The sequence below is a fragment of the Dermochelys coriacea genome, chromosome 1 (assembly GCF_009764565.3).
Source record: "Dermochelys coriacea isolate rDerCor1 chromosome 1, rDerCor1.pri.v4, whole genome shotgun sequence".
In the NCBI taxonomy this organism is placed as follows: Eukaryota; Metazoa; Chordata; order Testudines; family Dermochelyidae; genus Dermochelys; species Dermochelys coriacea.
The window spans coordinates 225,268,327-225,283,291 of NC_050068.2; the positions used below are offsets into that span (position 1 = coordinate 225,268,327).

At 53.4% G+C, this 14,965-nt stretch overlaps 1 protein-coding gene across 3 annotated transcripts in view; it reads right to left on the minus strand.

Moving 5' to 3' along the window:
• BCL2L14 (BCL2 like 14) overlaps positions 1–14,965 on the minus strand; it is a 70,833-nt gene that overhangs the window by 28,296 nt on the left and 27,572 nt on the right. Inside the window, exon 1 of one of the 3 annotated variants that reach the window (XM_038380810.2) lies at positions 2,191–2,337. The exons of 1 other annotated variant lie outside the window; for it this stretch is intronic. The gene's annotated coding sequence lies outside the window, so the exon portion shown is untranslated. Of the gene's footprint in view, positions 1–2,190; positions 2,338–14,965 lie in introns of those variants that run through there. One more of the 3 variants, XM_038380827.2, reaches the window with a different exon arrangement.

Sequence of the window (14,965 nt, forward strand, 5' to 3'; positions counted from 1 at the left end):
TTTACATTAAGAGCAGCTAAGGGGTGGGGCTGATGGTGCCCATGTGACTTTCCTTAAAAAGATACAATTTACAATAAGGAAGCAAGAAGTCTGTGGCAGCTACTGTTGCTGGGGCAAACATTTGCACCCTTCTCTAGATGAAATGCCTATCTGATTCAAGGCCATTTCCCATCAATTTAGGTAAGATTGCACCACCATGTTGATAAAGTACTTTTCTTTTCATAATAATTCAGGGGATACTCCTATAAATTAAGAAAGAAATGAAATAAATATTTTTTTTCTTTTTCACTTGTATTTATTCAAAGGCCACAGAAGATACTGATTTATCACTCACATGATGCTCTTAACAGTGACACACCGTATTTCTTTACAAGCCTGGCGGTCTACACTGCTGCTATAGCTCTCAGCCCAAAATTCTAACCCAGTTTTCAGATGTGGTTAGGTCCCCTGGACACAGAACTGTTTAACTGTGGTTATCATCAGGTCAGGGGTCTGTTGTGTTGTAACTGGGCTCCTTTACTCTACTGAAGAGTAAATGTGGGCCTAGTGCTTGTGAAAGGTGCTAGCTTGACAGCCAAGGAGAATGAAGTCCTGCATTTATCCACAGGACAGGTACAGTGGCATTATAAGCTTTTCCTGCAGCTTTCGTGCCTCAGTTCAGATGGGTGGGGGGAGCTTTTAGGAGTATGAGCGATTGCAGACTGAATTGCTCAGCTGAGACTGTAGAATTGCCAACCCTCCAGGATTGGCCTGGAGTTTCCTGGAATTGACATCAATTTCCCAGTGACTATTGAAAGCAATCTGGGAAATTTTAATAGGCTATTTTAAGAAATTGACATCATATGTTGGGGGGAAAAATCTCCCAGAATAACTTCAGGCAGAGTTGGCAACCCTATGAGACTGTCATAAGGAAACCAGTTGTGAGGGTAGATTTTTGTGTAGTGGTGTCTTAGGTAATAGAGACTGGACTATAAACCCCACCAACTCATTTCATGTGTTTCAAGGGAATAATACAGCTGTTGGGAGCTAAACGGGAGTACATTTTAAAATGCTGCTTTGCATTTATACTGAATAGCACCTTCCAATCACAGATCTCAAAGCCCTTTACAAACATTCATTAAGTAGGTTACACAATGTGCGTTGTAGATATTTTACAAATAGGGAAACTAAGGCATGGAGGATAGGCGATTTGACTAAGGTCACAAAGTCAGAGCTTGTCTACGCTTAAAACACCACAGCTGCAGCAGTGGCTCTGAAGGGCCTCAGTGTAGACACTACCTACGCTGATGGGAGGAGTTCTTCCACTGGCATGGGTAATCCACGTCTCTCAGAGGTGGTAGCAGTAGTGCTGTGTACACAGGGATTTAGGTTGATTTAACAACACTGCTCAGGGGTGTGGATTTTTCACACCCCTGACTAAGGTAGTTAAACTGACCTAATGTTTTTAGTACAGGCCTGGCCTCAGCGACAGATCTGAGAATAGAACCTACTTAACCTGACTTCTGCTCCTCGAATGACTTCATTAACCTGCTTCCCTAAGAAATGAAACTCAACATTTTTTAACCCTGCAATCTGTTTTAAACAGACTTTATACCACTGCAAGACAAGAACATTCATGTGCCAACATGTTTAGTAAGCTGTGCTAGCAAAACATTGCTTATGCTGTGGCTATTATAACCTGTTGACTGCATCTGTCTTAGGGCCAGCCTTTGCTTTTTGAATCATATGTTGCCATAATTACATGGGATTTATCTAAAATACTTAAAATGCCCCTCATCATAAGAGCACCTCACAGTGGGGTGTTTTTTCTTCAGTCTAAGAATTTGGCCTTTTCCACATTGCTCTTAACAATAAAACTGAATCTCTCCCCCACAACACACACTTACAACAGACTCACTTTGGGGGGAGAGATAGCTCAGTGGTTTGTGCATTGGCCTGCTAAACCCAGGGTTGTGAGTTCAATCCTTGAGGGGGCCATTTAGGGATCTGGGGCAAAAATTGGGGATTGGTCCTGCTTTGAGCAGAGGGTTGGACTAGATGATCTCCTGAGGTCCCTTCCGACCCTGATAGTCTATTCTATAACTTCTTGTCCACATTCTCTCTCCCTCCATTCTTATTCCTCAGCTTGAAATCAGACTATCTATCTTGCTTCTCTTGTGCCAGGTAGCTACCCACCCTCCTGCCCTTTACCTTGGTGTATGCCTGTTGGGTTTCTTGCATTTTCTGTTTGCCTAATACCTGAGCTGACTGCTTTGCTCCAGCTGGAGCTGCCCCATTCTTAAATGTATCTTCAGCTCAGCCAGCCAAAGAACTCCTGAGGCTGCCTCACCCACAAATCTTTAAAAGGGAGCAGCTGGTATAAGTCAGGGTAGCTCTGTTCAGTTCTTGTGTTTCTCTTGGTGCCTAACTTGATTTGCTAGGACTGCAAGGGAATGTTTACTTGTATAAAAACAGAGGTTTCTGTTGCCATTAAAAAAAAAGGCCTGAAAATATTCCGTTGATGTGTTATTATTTATACATTTCATACATAAGGAGAGTTTTTTGTGGTAGCTTGGGGGAGTCTGGGTGCAGGAGCCCCTTCTATAACTAAGGGTATTAGATAAATGTCCTCCTTTGTCAAGGGCGAGGCTTGGGAGCACTGGCTGGGCTGTAGCACATGGAGGTTGTTAGGTGAGAGGGGGGTTTCTCCTTGGTCAGGGGTTATTCAGATACTTGGGCAGCTTAAAGTGGGGATGAAATCTGGCTAGTGTCCTTGGTTGGGGTGGTGTCAGGATGGCTTTTCCAGCAGCTACCAGAGGATCAAAGTCTGTATAATTCCTTCACCTAAGTGAAATGTTTGCCTAAGAAAAATTCAGTTAAAGCCACACCTGATGAACTCATAACAAAACTCCGTTGACAGTGAGCTCATAAAACAGTGGCAGATTGTTTCAAATCATTGCAATACACAAGATGCTAGTTCAGTTATAGTGAAGTCCTGCTTAGCTTGAAACGAAATCATGCCGTGAAAATAATTTTACTTTAAAAATGGTCCATTCTATACAATTAAAGACACAAAAACCTTTGTCTGAGGACAATAGAAAAGTTGTACAGGAAGAACAATTCTGGTTAGGGCAGTGATATCTTCACTGGAATAGTTATACGAGCATAAAATCCTAGTGTGGACGAAGTTATCAAGGTGATTTATAGTAGTATAGCTGTATCCACACTAGCTTTGTTTGGTTAGTTTTTTGGTTTGTTTTGCTGTTTTAACTATACCACTCTACCTGTGTAGTTAATGTAGCAAAAAACAAAACACCCATCAAACAAACCAAAACCCAAAATCACATATCAACTATACAACCGTGGCACAAAACGAAACACCCTAAGATGGACCAGGCCTTAGTTTTACAATCTAATAGAAACAGATCAGCAATAGATTTGGATCAGCTGTGACACCTGTTGGGCAGATGGCTCTAATACCAGTATACTGCAGACCCTGCTTCTGAGGGTATTGGTTACGTAATTGCTACTACTTCATCACTTCCTACTCATGTTTTCTGGCTCCAAGTCTGATGAGCAGACAGATGGACAACCAAAAGTTGCATATTAAAAATAAAAGTCTCTCCCTTCATAAATAGCTAACATAAATTAACCAATAGCCATATCCCCCTGACAACCAAACTCATAAGACAAGAATGAGATTCAGTTCAGTCAGCCATTGGGAAAGAATAAAACTGATCAGACATTCAGTAGAACGTCAAGAAATATTGCAATTTTATAGATGTGAGTAACACAGAGGAGAGAAGGAGTACTTGTGGCACCTTAGAGACTAACAAATTTATGTGAGCATAAGCTTTCGTGAGCTACAGCTACAGCTCACGAAAGATTATGCACTCCTTTTCTTTTTGCGAATACAGACTAACACGGCTGCTACTCTGAAACCTGACAGAGGAGAGAGAATATTTTATACCAGTGATCACAATGACTCTGCTTGGCTTTTCTTAGGTGTGTGGAGTGGGGGCAGGGCAGGGTGGGGGTGTCAACTTTGGAAAGACAGAAAAACAACAGACATGTTTAGTTAAAGTTTAACTGACACAGCCTGATTACAAATATATATTCCTGCACAAGTCACGAAGAAGTGATGTGCAAGTGGGTAGGAGCATGGATGAGACCAAGTTTAGGTTCCGTTCCTGACTTTTGCCTCATTTTTCATTTAGGTTTTCAAAAACCACAATTTTTGACAAATTCAAGTTTTTGTCATCCCTTTCTTCCTCCCTCCCCCTTCTCCCATTTTTGGCCATTGAATGATATCTGGGGTTAGGGAGAGGCTCTACTTTTTTGTCTTCTCTCTTTTCCTTTTTCCACTCTGTGCCTGTTCAAAACTTCTCAACTTCTGAAAAAATTACAGAGGGACATATGGCAAAATTAAGCTCTAAGTTTGCCACTCTTTTCAAAATTCCCTCAACTTTTCAAAAGTTACAGAGTGGGAGAAGGAGGAAGAAAGCAAGAGAAAAAGAGCCATCTTTTCATTCACCCAGCCATCCTGGGCATTTTTCATTTTACTGCATGTGAGGATGCGGGGGGGGGGGGGGAGAAGAAAATCCCTCAAAAAACTCCCAAAAGCTTAATTTTTTGGCTTTTTGGGGTGGGGGGAGTGTAGGAGGGGTGTCAGCTCTGTACATCATTATCTTTGGACCAGGTCCTGGGCAGCAGCACAGCTTAGGAGGGGGGAGGCAAAAGTGGCTTTAAGATACCTTTGTGCTCCCCCTGTTCCTCAGACAGTCTGTATCAAGATGGACTCCTGACCCCAGCTGCCCTTTGTCCCAAGGGGTATTCTGTTAGTTGGGAATCACTGCCACACTTCCCTTTTCCCTTGTGTCAGCTGCTGCGGGTGGAGGGCAGGGTGTGGAGTGGTATGGGAGCCACAGAGGTCTCTTCCCCCATCCCAGGGTCCCTCTAAGCGGGACAATTCTCCAGAGGCCTGGTGAGATGGCTTTTATTTTTAAGAAGTATTTTCTTTAAAAAACTGTTCAAGACCCCAGGTCACTAATGAAATACAGGAATGAACTTCAGAGCACAAATAACTGTCTTTTGAAAGTCATTTCCTGCTTTACCCTGGGGCCATCAGAGCCAATGACAAAGCTGCGGTGGCAAAGGAGAAAGCCCTACATCTGCCAAAACCTGATGTCAACACCCTTGCAGTTAGCCCTGATTTTAGCCACTGGCGTAGCTGCACCAGTGCAATGCCCTAGTGGAGTTAGGGGAAGCAGGGGTGGGCACCAGTTAGGGTGGCCAGGTGTCCGGTTTTTAACCGGAATGCCTGGTTGAAAAGGGACCCTGGCAACTCCGGTCAGTACCACTGACCGGGCCATTAAAAGTCCAGTTGCCGGTGCAGTGGGTCTAAGGGAACCATGGCGAATGGGAGCTGCGGGGGTAGTGCCTGCGGGAAGGTGCAGCATGCAGAGCCCCCTGGCCCCTCCGCCTTAGAAGCCGGACATGCCGGTCACTTCCAGGGGTCGCCTTAGGTAAGCACTGCCCAGCCGGAGCCTGCACCCTCTCACCCCTTTCTGCACCCCAACCCCAGTCCTGACCTCCTCCCGCACCCAAACTGCCTCCTGGAGCCCACACCCCCTCCCATACCCCAACCCCCTGCCCCAGCCCTGAGACCCCTCCCGCACCCAAACTCCCTCCAACAGCCCACACCCCCTTCTGGACCCCAACCCCCTGCCCCAGCCGTGAGCCCCCTCCTGCACCCCCAGCCCCTCATTCATGGCCCCACCCCAAAGCCCACACCCCCAGCTGGAGCCCTCACCCCCTCCTATACCTCAACCCGCTGCCCCAGCCCGGAGCCTCCTCCCACACCCTGAACCCCTCATTTGTGGCCCCACCCCAGAGCCTGCAACCCCAACCGGAGCCCTCAACCCTTCCCACACCCCAGCCTCCTGCCCCAGCCTGGTGAAAGTGAGTGAGGGAGAGCAAGAGAAGGAGGGAGGGGGGAATGGAGTAAGCGGAGGGGGTGAGGCCTCAGGTCAGGGGCGGGGTATTGGGGCAGGGCATGGGGCAAGGGTGTTCGGTTTTGCGTGATTAGAAAGTTGGCAACCCTAGCACCAGTGGAGTTGATCCCAATTTCATGCAGGGATAAGCACCATCCAGGCAAATCCCAGCTGTCCTTGTCTATTCTAGGGGTTTCCTTTGGTGCAGCTATACTGAGGGCTGAAATTCAATCATGTAGAGGGAAAGCATGAGGTGGGTGCAAGAAAGTTTAGCACCAAGGGCTTACTTGATGTATAGGACTTGTGCTGGTCCCTCTGCCCACAGAGGCTTTTCATTTTGCTGAGCAACACCGATCTACTCTGAGTTTGAGTCCTACCCTTGCCAGTTTTCAGACAGCATGTGTTGTGCACGTTATTTGCTCTCTGCTTAAATACATGATAAATCTCTCACCCAGAGCAAAGCTTTTTCCTATGCTCCCTGCATTGCTTTAAGGCTCATGGCATCAGCAACCCTGTTTTCCTTTTGTATACTCTCATTTTGTGCATAATATTTTACTTCCTCCTGTTAGAACAATGGCACAAACCGAGATACCTGTTTTTTTTTTTAAACGGAACATTTTGTACAAACATTGAGTAGGAGAGAGGAGTAATAATAAAAAGACATTCTTATTCACTTGACTCATTGTAGTTGATGGCTGTAAAGGCAAAATGTTATAAAATGGGATTATAGAATTGGAGACCACAAGCTGAATGAAACCATATGAATCAAGGGGATCAGAGATTGATGCAGTACAGTTCCAGTCTGTGATGATTATTGTATACGCATGGGTCGGCAACAATAATGACTTGGTTTGGATTTCTGCAGATGGGCTCTATTGTAGCATATTCCTAATAAGTGAGAAATACTAATCTTCAGACTAGAGACGCTGCTCCAAGAATGAGCTGAACTGTTGCTCTGTGCAGGAAGAGAGAGTGGAAGCCTAAATGCATGCCACAGATGGCAGACTGATAAGCCTACATCATTAAAATATTCAAACTTTATTGTCAATTTGTATTAAATGAGGGCAATGATGCCCAAAGAAATGCATGGAATAAAACCCTCAACTTCGAGGAAGGCACACGGCTGTGAAACTTTGGGATTTCTATTCTCTGCATTCCTTTGGGCATTATTGCTATAGGGTTGTTGTTGTTGTTGTTGTTTAAGTATACAATAAAAGTTGCTTTTTTCATTTAAGCTAAGGTCTAACATCTGTGTGCACCAGGGCTTTTTTCTGAGATGGGAATACTGAATTTCCAATCTTCCTGGTTCTTTGCATTTATTATTCCATTAATCATAAGACTTAGCACTTACATAAAACCTTAAATCTTCAAAGCAGCATGAAGGCCTCACTCCTGCAAGTTACTCCAAGTTACTCTTGTGCTCCTGTAGAGAGCCCCACTGAAGTCAGTAGAGCCCCTTGCAGACATAGGGGGCCACCCGTGCAGAATAACTTGCAGGAGAGAAGGCTAATTTACTATTCTTCACAACAGAAACTTTATTATCCACATTTTAGAGCTGGGAAAACTGAGGCACAGAAGTTGTTAGTGGTAAAGCAAGGATCAGAAACTAGGGATTCATTAAAAAGAAAAGGAGTACTTGTGGCACCTTAGAGAGACTAACAAATTTATTTGAGCATAAGCTTTCGTGAGCATCTGATGAAGTGAGCTGCAGCTCACGAAAGCTTATGCTCAAATAAATTTGTTAGTCTCTCTAAGGTGCCACAAGTACTCCTTTTCTTTTTGCGAATACAGACTAACACGGCTGCTACTCTGCAACCTAGGGATTCGTTGTGTCACAACAGATGTAAAGAGCTGCACAAGGGAAGTCATTTGCAGTGCACAACAATAGGCTTTATGGGTCTGTGACGGGGCAAGACCAGATGGCTATAGAAAAGTAGTCTTATTGGGATCCGGGAAGTGGGCCGGCAAAGCCCGTCCACCGCTAAAGGATCCCCCCCAGCCTAAAAGGGGGATCCACAGGACCTAGATACCCAAAAAATTCCAGGGGACAACTAATAAAATAACAGGGACAGGAGTGCGGTCAAAGGGTCAAACGAAGGGAACCGGATGGGGACACTGAGCAGAGAACCCCGGACAGCACCCACTGTTCCTCAAAGGCGTCAAGGGAGTCAGAGGACGCCGCCCAGAGGAACTCTGCCCGGATACGTGAACGGACCGAGGATCAAAAATAGGCCCCACAGTCACAAGAGACTCCATCGGCCAACCTCCTCACTCTGGTTTTGTAGATGGCCATTTTAGCTAGGGCCAGGAGGAGGTTGACCAGGAGATCCCGTGACTTTGCGGGGCCACAGATAGGGAGTGCATAAATGAGAAGGTGAGGGGAGAAGTGCAAGCAAAAACGTAATAAAATATTGGTGAGGAGCCGGAATAAGGACTGCAGCCTGGCACACTCCAGGTATACATGTGCCAGGGTATCCCTCATGCCGCAAAAGGGGCAGGTGTCTGGGATTGAAGTGAACCGCGCCAAGTACACACCCGTGCTCACGGCTCTGTGAAGGAGCCGCCAACTGACATCCCCGGCGGGCCTTGGGACTAAGGTGGAATATAGGCTGGCCCGCCGGGGCTCCTCACCCTCCAAAGATGGCAGGAGGTCCTGCCATTTTGTATCGGGGCGGGACACAAGGGTGCGGGCGTGAAGGGTGTGGAGCACGAGCGTGTAGAGATGTTTTCTTGGCGCGGTTTGAAAGCAGACCGGCTGCATCTCGTGCAGCCGGCTTCTAGTGAAGGGGTGAAGGGGTCGGTTGGGTCCACGGGGCAGGGGTCCAATTAAAAGGTCCAGCGGGCCTGGGGTAAGGGGTGGGCGGGGCGTGCCCTCATGCAGGACCTGGTCGAGATGAACCCGAGCAGCGGGTGGCAAAGCGGCCTTCACCTCCTGAAGTATGCGCCGGGGAGTACAAGGTCTGGAAAGCCCCATGCGCTGAGCGAGCGTCAGGGGATCCAGCCAGTCTCCCCGGTCATAGTCCAGGAGGTCTCCGACTCTTGTGACCTCTGCCAGGATCAACCTCTGGCGCACCGAGCGGGACTCCGCCACCTGCACACGGAGCTGGGGGTTGTGTAGCAGGGGCTCTGCGAGGAGATCTGCCCCCTCGGTGACCGCCACGGACCTGGTCGTTGAAAAGAGTTTCCAGGTCCGGAGGAGGTCCTGGTAGAAGACCGGCAGCCCGGAGAGGTCTCGCAGAAGACCTCTCGGATGGAGATAAAGGAGCTGCCGGTCGTATCGGAGCCCTCGGAAGCGGCGCAGGAAGGCGTGCGCCAGTATGCTCCACGCCGGACTACCTGCACCATAAAGGAGCCTCTGCAGGGTCTGGAGGCGGAAGACATGGACCTGAGTGAGCAGACATTTTAGGCCCTGCCCTCCCTCCTCCACAGGTAGATGGAGAACCCCTGCAGGGACCCAGTGCACTCCTGACCAAAAGAACTCCAGAATCGATGTCCGCAGGTTGGTCAGGAAAGCCGGGGCCGGGACCAGGGTGTTGAGCCGGTACCAGAGCATGGACAGGACTAGTTGATTAAGCACTAACGCTCTCCCTCGAAGGGAGAGGCACCGGAGTAGTCCTGTCCATTTCCGGAGCCGCTCTATCACCCTGCCCTCTAAATTCTGCCAGTTCTCCGGTGGAGAGGGATGCGTGGCAGAAAGGTAAACGCCCAGATAGAGCAGCGGACCTGTGCTCCACCGAATGGCTTGAAGCACGGGTGGGAGGGAGCTCGCCTGCCACCAGTCCCCTACCACCAAGCCAGAGCTCTTGACCCAGTTGACCCGCGCAGTGGAGGCTGCTGAATAGATGGCCTGGCAAGCCTCCACCCGCACCAAGTCGCCTGGGTCCTGGACCACGAGGAGCACGTTATCAGCGTACGCCGACAGGACCAGCCGCAGCTCCGGCTCCCTCAGCACCAACCCTGTCAACCTCCTTCGGAGGAGACAGAGGAAGGGCTCGATCGCCAGAGCGTACAGCTGGCCTGAGAGGGGGCACCCCTGCCGTACTCCTCGCCCGAAGTTGACCGGTTCGGTCAGGGTCCAGTTGAGCCTTACCAGACACTCTGCGGAAGCGTACAGCACCCGGAGAAAGTTCACAAACCTGGGTCCGAAGCCAAACGCCTGCAGAGTGCTCAGGAGATACCCGTGATCCATCCTGTCGAACGCCTTCTCCTGATCTAAGGACAGGAGGGCGAACGACAGACCATCCCTACACCCAAGTTCCAATAGGTCCCGGACCAGATATAGGTTGTCGAAGATGCTGCGGCCCGGGACGGTGTAGGTCTGGTCTGGTCGGACCACGTCCGCCAGCACGGACCCTAGCCTCAGGGAGATGGCTTTTGCCACGATTTTGTAGTCCGTGCTGAGGAGCGAGACGGGACACCAATTTCGTAAATCGCGGAGGTCCCCCTTCTTCGGCAATAAGGCGAGCACGGCTCGCCTGCACGAAAGAGGGAGGACCCCGCTCTGCAAAGACTCGGCCCAGACGGTGACTAGGTCTGGGCCCAGGACGTCCCAGAACACGCGGTAGAACTCCACGGTCAGCCCGTCCATGCCCGGAGATTTATCGGTGGGCATGCGACGGAGGGCTTCCGAGAACTCGGCCAGAGTGAGAGGCAGCTCTAGCCGGTCTCGGTCGCCCACGCTGACCGTCGGGAGCTCCTCCCACAGCACTCTGCAAGCGTTAGGATCGGTCGGCTCCGGGGAGAAAAGGCTTGCGTAGAAGGCTCTCGCCATCTCGCACATCTCCACCGGATCCGTGAGGGGGGTGCCATCCTCAGTCAGTAGGCATATGATATGTTTCTTAGCCCCCCTCTTTTTTTCCAGGGCATAGAAGAAGCGGGAGCCACAATCCATCTCCCGAAGGAGACGGATGCGGGATCGAACAAAGACACCCCGGGCCCGATGGTCCTCGAGGCTCCGGAGCTCCTCCCGCTTCTCCCGGCACGCTCCGCAGAGGGGTGGATCCTCGGGGCTGGCGGCCAGACGCCTCTCCAGCTCTAAGACCTCCCGTTCCAACTGCTCTATCGCTGCATCCCTCCGTCGGCTGGTGCCCCGGGTGTAGTCACGGCAGAAGAGCCGAGCGCGCACCTTCCCTACGTCCCACCACCGCCGTGCCGAGGGAAAGGCACGCCGCTGCCCTCGCCAGGCCAGCCAGAACTCCCGGAAGGACGCCACGAAGCCCGCATCCTCCAGCAAGCTGTTGTTAAAATGCCAATAGGTCGGCCCCGGCCTCTCCGCGCAGAGGGAGGCTGTCACGGTGGCTATGTGATGGTCAGAAAATGGGGCCGGCCGGATGCTGGAGGAGTGGGCTCGTGTAAGATGAAAGCGTGATAAATAAATGCGGTCCAACCGGGAGTGGCGCGACCGATGGGCCTCCACCCGGACAAAGGTGAACGTGGAAGTGTCATCCGGGTGGTGGTCGCGCCAGACGTCCACCAGGGAGTGGTGTTCGACTATCTCCTGGAGGACGGCGACGGCGGCCGGGCTCTTCTCGGTCCCCGAGCGGTCCCGTTCCTCAAGGGTGATGTTAAAGTCCCCTCCCAAGACCAGGCACTCCTGAGGATCCAAGGTGCCGAGGAAGGCGGATGCCTGCTGATAGAATTGCAGCCGCTCCGGGCTCGCTGCTGGGGCATAGATGTTGACGAGGTTGACTACGAGCCCCTCCATTTGGACCCGGAGGTGCAGCAGGCGACCCGGCACAGCCTCGGCGACCCCCAGCACCTCGGGCCGTAGGTCGGGGGAGAACAGGGTCGCCACTCCACCCGTATGAACTGTGAGGTGGCTAAAGTAGACCCTGTCCCCCCAATCCAGCCGCCAGCTGTCTTCGGCGGTCGGATCCGTATGGGTCTCCTGCAGGAAAACCACAGAGTACCTCCCCTCTCGAAGGAAGGAGAGCACCTGGGACCTGCGGAGACCCATCTTACAGCCACGGGTGTTCAATGTTGCGATGGTAAAGGGTGCCATGAGGAGGGCTGGGGGGGATCCTCGCCAGCAGGGATGCTCGTGGCTCCCGGCGGGCCGTGTAGCAGTCCGTGACCCACCCCGTAGGTGAGTAAGGAGTCACGGAAGTGGCGGACCCGCTGGTAGGCCGCGGCGCCCTGTCTCCCGGTCCTTTTCCCCTCCCCCATGAGGGCCCTTGCGGCCCGGAGGATTTGATTAAAGTCCCCCCATCGCTGGAGGGCAAGCTGGACTTTGTTGCGGGAGCCACGGACGTCTTCTAGGAACTCCCGCAACTCCTCTCGCAGCGCATGGGGGGCTGGGGTTATGGTCTGGTTGCTTCCCGATGGGGCCCTTGGTACAGCCCCCTGGCCCAGCGGGACGGGCAGACAGGGTGCGGACCCCCGACGGGGCTCTTGATGGGTTGACCTGAGTGCTGGGGCGATAGGGGGCGGCGGAGGGAGGATAGCAGCCCCTGGTGGGTCGGGACGGGCAAACACAAAGGCCATTCCCTGGGGGTCATCTGTTGGAAAGGGGAAGGAGACTGTCCCAGGGGTGACAATAATATCTCGGGAGGTGGGCGGGAGAAGGGCAGGGGCAGGGGTAGAGATGAGATTCTGGGTCGGGAGAGGGCTCTCACCGATGCCGGGCGCAAGCTGTCTGGTGGATTTGGCAGCCACGGCATCAGGAGGTGGACTTTCTTCTGTAGGGTCCTCTCCCGGAAAGGAGGTCGAATGCTCCTCACCAGCGAGGGATGCCCCTGGTGGCTCAGGTTCCAGCCGCGTGGCACTGGCCGTCGCCTCAACTGGCTCGGTGGCTCTCAGCAGGGTGCCTTCTGCAGCCGGGTTGATGGAGGAGTCCAGGGGCTCCTCGGAGGTGGGAGCAGAAGCGACGGTTAGGGGGAGGGAGTATGGGGAAAGGGGGGCTGGAAAGAAGTCGCCCAGATCGAGGCCCGCTGGCATAGGATCGTCCTCCCCCTGGGTGACCGGGGTCAGACCCAGGGCCTCGATCTCCTCATATATAGAGGGGAAATTGTTTTCCGCTACCCCAGGATTCTCCCCGCCGGCACCTGACGCGATGGTTACTTTGGGGCACACTGGGGTTTCAGATGGTGCCTCGGGGGTCTTGGAGGGGAGGGACTCCCGTGGAGGGGAGATACCGCCTTCTAGTGCTGCCACGTCTTCCCCAGCCGGCTCTGGTGGGTGGAACACACCCGTGGGTAGAGCGGAAGGCTCGGCCTCGGTGCCCCCCTTCCTGGTCTTCCGGGGGGCCTCCGCGTCAGATGGGAGGAGCGGAGCTCGAGCCTTCCGCTTGCCCCGCTTCCCCTGGACTAGGGCCCAGCCCTCCATGGCATCATCCGGGGGCTGGCTAGCAGGGGTTGTGTCAGGGGGCAGAGGCGATGGCTCAGGGACTCGAGGGGGTAACAGTGGGGCAGCACAAGGGAGGGAAGATTCCCCTTGGGGCGGGTCCTCTCCCATGCAGGGCGGTGTACCTGCCGCACCCTCCTCCACAGGCCTCGCCAGATTGCAAACAGCGGGGGAGGGGTTCTCCCGCTCATTTGGGCATAGTGGGGGAGGTACCCCTTGGGCCCGAGCGGGAGCAATGGTGGACTGGGAAGGAGGAGGGGCAGTTTCGGGTGCCGGGCAGCCAGGGGCGTCGGTGATGACGGGGCCGGTGTCCTGCCGGGGCTCGGGTGTCCTGGATGCCCCTCCTTCCCGGGCCAGGGGGCATTCCCTCCGGACGTGCCCCATCGCCCGGCAGAGGTAGCACCGGGCCTCCCCCGTGGAATAATGCACCCTGTAATGGGTCCCCTGGTAGGGGACTAGGAAGGACCCCTCCAGTGCCTCTCCGTCGTGCGCCGCTGGCGGCAGTTGAAGCTGCACTTGCCGGCGGAAGGAGAGGACGTGACGGAGGGCGGGGTCTTTGCAGCCCAACGGGAGAGGGCTGATGACAGAGATGGGCTTTCCCAAGGTAGAAAGGGCGGGTAACAGGGTGGCACTGGGGAGAAAGGGAGGGACGGAGGTCAGGACCAGGCGGACGCCCAGGTCCTCTAGCGGCTCTAAGGGGACGAACACGCCCCCGACCGCCAGGCCCTTCTCCACCGCCTCCTGAGCGGCAGCCTCCGATGCTAAGAAGAAGACAACCTTGCCATACATTTTGGAGGCCGCCACAATGGCCGTGGGCCCCACCACCCTCGCCAACGCCCGCACATAGGTCTCCACGTGGGGTGAAGCGGGCACCAGGAGGCAACGGACGCCGTGCTTCCTGGTCATGGTGGGAAAGGGGCCCCGGCCGCTATAGATGGTAGCGGAGGCGGTGGGCTGGAGAAATGATGTAGCGGCAGGCGGGGGGGCTGCCGCCACCTGGGCGTATGCTCTGGGGGCCGGGGGAGGGACACCTGCAGAGCTGGTGGAGGGAACAGCGGGGAGGGGCGCCCCAGCTGGAGATGGGGCCGGGGCATTGGGGGCAGCCCCTGCCATGGAGGGCCTGGTCTTTTTAGCGGGGCCCTTCCCCTTCTTCCCCTGGCCCTTCCCGCCGGCTGGGAGGACTCCCCCCAAATCTGAGGGGGTGATAGACGTGGCAGCAGTGGAGGTCACCCCGGTGCCCGTTGCTGCTGGTGCCCCAGCAGGGGAGATGGCAGATGGTTTGGCAGCGGACGTAGAAGCTTGGGGGGGTGACAGAGGGGCAGGCGGGGGAGGGAGAGCTCGGGCTACTGGAGAGGTCTCACCCGTCTCATATCCCCTGCCATCATGAGCAAGGAGGAAAGGGGGACACCAAAAGGAGGAGGGGAGAGGGGAAGCAGGTCGACCACTCCTCCCCGCTAGGCTGCAGGCAGGGGAGGAGGGCGCCAAAAGGGGTGAGCTGGACGGGGGGCAATCAGTGGTTAGGGGTCAGTCACCGACACAAGGTGGAAATTCCGGCTCCTCTTGGTGCACTATGGAGGGGGGATTCAACAACATTGGGGGTGCAGTGAAGAGGGTTGTAACTGAAATGGGGAATTGCACAAGCGCATGGAAGG